Below are 6,273 nucleotides of genomic sequence, written 5' to 3' on the forward strand. Positions count from 1 at the left end.
ATTGAAGTCGGGATTACGCCCAACGTACTTCAAGCCCAGCGTACTCAAGTGCACGGTCGAGTCCCATCGGCTGCAAGCTCTACGCCTAGCTAGACCCGAGTCGTAAGCCATGACGTAAAGTTACGCCCAGCGTAACCGAAGTACGCCCAACGTAACCGAAGTACGCCCAGCGTAACACGTACGCCTAGCGTACTCCGGTGGTACGCCCAACGTACTCGCGCCTTCAGCCCTATAAATAGAAAGCATGAACTACGGATTTTGGACACTTTTTCTCAAACTCCCACTCACTCTCACACACTTGTAAGCACCAGAGGCCGTACCGACAACCCTGGTTCCATACCCGAGCCCCCGATGAAGGTTCTACGTTACCGAGATCCCCGAGAAGCTTGAAGATGCAACTTTCCGCGGTTGAAGTTCTGCTCGACTCTAGTCCCACTCTCTCCAAACCAAACAAGTGAGTTCATACCCCTACTTTTCAAGTCTTTTCATGTTTTAGGGGGGGAATATAAGTACAATACAAGAAAACGTATCGTTATAAATACAACATCCATCCTGCTTTACGTATAAAGTTTAGTATTTTACCAAGTTAGTTTCACCAAATGGAACATACTTTCTGAAAAACTATAATGGGTATAGTTTGCGAATTATTCATGCATTCTTACGTATACATATTGAAAAACGAAATAATTTCACCTAAAGTAAAACAAAGACTTTCTTATCGTAAATCTGTTTATACTAAGTGATGCGAGATGTTCAAATTCAACGTACTTCTAGTATGCATTTCAAGTCCTGTATTATAAACCATAATCTCTTGGAGGGAGAGCATGATACTTGTGTATGGATCTATACGGGATTGACAACCCCACACCTAAACTGTTAGCTACAGTTAGACCGGCAGGTCTAGGGTGACAAATGGCATAACACTACAACACCTGAAGAATGTTGTTACAAGCAGTCCGTGTCAATAGTATGGTTATAAGACTCACACAAAATTATAAAAGCAAGCTTGATTTACGAGATTCATAAATGCATTCAGTATTTACTTTATTTTGAGCACAAAATTTATCTTTATCATATAAGTACGAAAGATACTAACACCCTCCAACTTTGGGAACTTTTCACACTATATGTGGAAAATATTGATTTTCTGGAAACTACGTTCATCTACTTTCTTCCAAAATGACATACTTTTAAAATACAAAAACACTTATGAACTCACCAACTTTATTGTTGACACTTTTTCGAAACCACTTGTATTTCTCAGGGAATCGGTACTACAGGTAACTACCAGCTTTTGAAGAAGGAACGCTATGGCATTTATTATCAAACATTTAAAACCATCTTATTGTAATATTCTTTTGGAAACATGTCTAACACAACAATGTACGTTTTTATTATATATATGATGGTTGTGTTACTTTCTTTACGATATTCAATTGTTATGGTACTACGTGAAGTCATCCACCCCCGAATGTTTCCGCCATTCTGGTTTGGGGGTGTGACATATATAAACATCAAACATATCTGTCACACTGATCATAAATCATAGAATTCTCCTGTAACTAGAGTACCAACCTAGCAGGTCACTAACATACCAATCCCTATGGATCATAAAAGCATAACATACCGTCTACCCCGATTCCGAACTAACAAATCATAACTACATATAGCATACCATAACAATAACAACTAAAGGGTCGGCCTTGGTGTTGTAGACCCTATCGATATAATGAGGATAACTCACCTCGCAGATGTCGACTCGGAAGGTAAACTCCAACTCTCGGATCACTCGACACAGGCCCCACCACCTATAACCATAGTTCAATATACGCATAAGTCTTTAACCTTATAAGGTACTCCATAACCCAATAGTCAACCCCTGATCAAGGTCAAAGTCCTCAGTCAAGGTCAACAGTCCATGTTGACCTCAACTCGCCGAGTACACCCAGCTACTCGCAGAGTCCCTTGAGGACAATCCAACTCGCCGAGTCATCGAGGTGACTCGTCAAGTTCCTTCGAATCCCGATCAGACCATAAGGCCACTCGTCGAGTTCCCTCCCTATGACTCGACAGATATACTCGCGGACATATTCTTGGTTAAAACTCATCCGACTCGTCGAGTTGCTCTTCAACTCGTCGAGTCTCATGACAATCTTCATCGGACTCGCCGAGTTGTTCAACCAACTCGTTGAGTTTAATGGACATCTTCATGCGACTCTCCGAGTCCATTCAGTCCTCTTCCCATACATATCCATTTTAAGCCATGAAGCAGCTCCAAATCACAGATCCAAGCTTCTAGGGCATGCTTATCACGTAAAGTTGCAAACTTTACGTGCATGCATGGCTTTAAAGGCTCAAAATGGCAAATCTAAGCTATTGATGGGTCTTTATGCACAAAGGGGACCTCAATCACGACTAAAGTTGCAACTTTATGCTTCTAGAATCCAAAGAGAGTCCAGATCTGAAGTTACAAATTCAGATCTAGCCCATAGCTCATCATACCAACTTGATATTTAATGAAAACCCTAAACTCACCCAATAAAGAAGATTTATAAGGAGAATAATGGTTTGGGTACCTTTTGAAGTTGATATCTGAGATGAGTGTTGATTCCCACACTCCAATTGCTTCAATCTTCTTCTCCACCAAGTCTTCTCCCTCCAAGGACTCTCTTTCAAGCTTCAAACACACACCCAAGGCACACACACACACACACGAATAAGGCTCTCAAGGGTCCTTTGGAACTGTAAGGAGGTCCAAGGGAGGCTAAGGTCCCTTTAAATAGGGGTGCAAACCCCGGGAATTAGGGTTTCACTTGCCAGCTCCTACTCACAGAGTCCCAATATGGACTCGCCGAGTAGGTCACTTAACCCGCGATCCTTCTCATTGCTACTCGACGAGTAGGTAAACCAACTCGTCGAGCAGGGCCTGATACTAAAACTCATATTTACCATACTTAAGAATCGGGGCGTTACATCGTGGCACTTTTACCACGTCATGGTGGCTGACAGTTTTGGGGTTTCGTGCCCCGAACTTCAGAAATTCATAACTTTCACATACGAACTTCGTTTTCAATGTTCTTTATATCGGCACAAAGGTGAGAATACGCTCTACAACTCTCGTTTAGACCCCGTTGCCTAATTTTGACTTTATTTTTAATATATTATAAATATATTACTTTTCTATTATTTTTAGTAGGTCGGGACATGAAAACTCTATTATAAATTTATAACTTCTTCATCTGACGTCCGTTTTTGCCTATCTTTTTATCGTTTCATTACTATTAATGAGATTTTCGATCCTCGTTTAGATTGTTTTGGCTAAAAATCACTCGATCTCAAATCGAGGATTCGGGCTGCATACTACTAAGTCGAAACTTCGGAAAAATCACAACTTCCTCATACGAAGTCAGATTTGGGCCTTTTTTTAGGCGCTCTCGGGTTAACATATCCTACGACTTTCGTTTATATTACTAAGGCTAGATATCGATCTATCTTAAATTCGTACTTTACGGCATTCCGTGTCGTGCCGGTTCTGTCGCGAAAGTTCGACAGGTCATAACTTCTTTGTTATAACTCGGATTTCGGCATTCTTTATATATTCAGAAACCTCGTTTCAACTACTACAACATTATCCATAGATATCGGCTTTATATAACATTTCATTTTGACGCTTATTTTTATCCTTAATTTATTTAAGTCACACACTTAAGCACAAAACACATAATACTCAAATAATACACTTCTATTATTTCAAAATGGGTTATAAAGGTTAACCTAGACTATTATATCAACATTAATGACAAGCCTAGAAATACAGACGTTACAGCAATTTCATGAACGGATTCAGTGTTCTTCATTTTGGAATGATAAGAAATTAAAATCATATATCAAAAAACATCGCAAAATGGCCAAAAATTAACGATAGTTAGATTGAAAAATATAATAACACCAACGATTTAATCAATTTTGAATTGAGATAGATACAATTAAGAAGAAAAAATAAATATATCATTTTCCAAACACATGAATCTAAATCCAAACATCTATTCAAGAAATGTTACCTTCCGTGAAATTTCTTCTAACGGAAAAGCTAATTTTTGGCCCATGATTGATCAAGCAATAGATAGATTTCAAGCGATTGTTGTTGCGAGTATATTCAACGAAGCCACCTGTTATATAGACAGACCAGTTAACTAAAGTTTCCTGATATTTAGGGGTTATGGACGTGGGCAGTTAAACTCAGAGGGCAGGGAGGTTATCTGTGAAAGGGAACGAACGTCGTACAGAGGAAGTGGAGTTTCTAGAAGGAAACATGGAGGAGAAGTGGGAGGTTGAAAATCCAATTGAATGCTTATTGTAGGATACAATCAGCGATTGTGCATAACGTGGGAAGAAGAAGAAACTGTAAATAAATTTAAAAAAAAAAAAAAAAAAAAAAAAAACTATAAATAGAGGGTTTATGCGGCCATAATTGGATGTTGAAGAAATCGGACGACTGAAAATGACAAAGAACGGTTATTTGTGACCTGACTGTGACATCCCCAAAATCACGGCCAGAAAAGACCGGTTTTGTTTATACTTTATTTCAAAATCAGAGTTATCTTTTAATAAAAGAATTGCGGAATTTGTCCCAAAACAATAATATGATAAAGATTTATCAAAAGCATTTCCATAGAAATGTATTTCATTAAAAGACTCGGGATGTCATGTTCGTACAGATCAAAAGTATAAACAGTACAATATAAGCCTTACTACATTATTTCATATCTACAGGCCTATATCCGTAATCCCTCGTCCAAAACATCACACCTATGCTCATGCGCCACTTCCTGTAATACATAAAACTGAGTGGGTCAGGCTTGGGAGCCTGGTGAGCACATAGGGTTTTCAACCCACAATAAATAAGTTTATTAATTTCATCAATCAACAATAACCCGATTACCCGTTCCCGTTATCCTCACTTTACGTCCCTAAACACCTATCATAAGGGACCTAGCCTAAGGATCATCATCGGGACGGACACTACTGCTAAGGGGATTCCTCAGCAATAAATGTTCTAATAGGCAACCATGTGGGGGATGGAGTACACCGGTGAACACATCGTTCACAACACCTACAGGTTGCGAGCCTGCTAGTGTTCCACTGGACTGTCTAGAAGAGTCCATGGTCGTCATCTATACTCCGCTAGATGACTGGATCAACAACAACAACATCGAGGCCTCTCATCATTTTATCACACATCACCTATTACATCTACCCATGTTTTTCCCCAACATTTTCGTAGATATAAAATACATATACAGTTTAAATCATTGAAAACATATATAATAACGTTCATCTAGCATAGATAGCAAGTATTCAGATAATATGCACACATAGCACGTAAAATACTTCATATCTATGTGTAAGTTGAAGGTAACTATGCACTCACTTGATTAGGTGGTGACCCAGCACTCGGACAGCGCTTCGATACTCTCAAAATGATATTCCTTCGATAAAACCTAGTATCGATACCACTAGGGTTTAGTTTAATGATAACCGCGACACATTAATTAGTTTGACTATTATTAAGCATTAATAATGCTCAATATAACTCATAATAATAGCCCAAATAATTATTTTAAGGACCTAATAACATTCCTATAATTATTTGAAAGCTATATTAAAAATTGCGTACGCGTAGCATACTTACAACGAATTTTATTGAAAACCGGGACTCAATTGGAGCAGCGTTTCGAAACCGAAAAACTCCTTTTTCTCGGGACTACGGGAGTCTCGGGGCTTCCTTAGGGTGCTAGGGGTTCACCTAGACCTTAGGGAGGCTTCAAAACCTTAGAGAGAGAAAGATTTTAGAGAGAGAATGAGAAATGGTGTGAAAAATCCGGAGAAGTTCGCACCTATTTATAGGGGCCGAAGGTCGCCTCTACGCGGGGCGTACCGAGGGTACGCTGGGCGTACTGCTCGGATAAGGGCGCCAGCTTCGCACCAGCTGGCTCGCAACACCGGAGGCGCGAGGCGTAAGGACTTCCGACGCGAGGCGTACTCGGACGCGGGGCATTTGCTTCGTACGCGCGGCGTAAGGCGAGGTGTCGTGGCACGATCCGGAGCGAAGCCGTGGTCAGCAAGCGACGGTTCAGAAGCGGCCACGTCACCCGATTCGCAACAGGTCTCGTATTTTCGAGTCCTAACTTCAAAAATTCGTAACTTTCGCATACGAGCTCCGTTTTTGACGTTCTTTATATCCATGCGAAGGTGGGAATGTACTCTACAACT

This window comes from Lactuca saligna, chromosome 5 (genome assembly GCF_052625555.1).
Source record: "Lactuca saligna cultivar CGN05327 chromosome 5, ASM5262555v1, whole genome shotgun sequence".
NCBI classification, from domain to species: domain Eukaryota; kingdom Viridiplantae; phylum Streptophyta; class Magnoliopsida; order Asterales; family Asteraceae; genus Lactuca; species Lactuca saligna.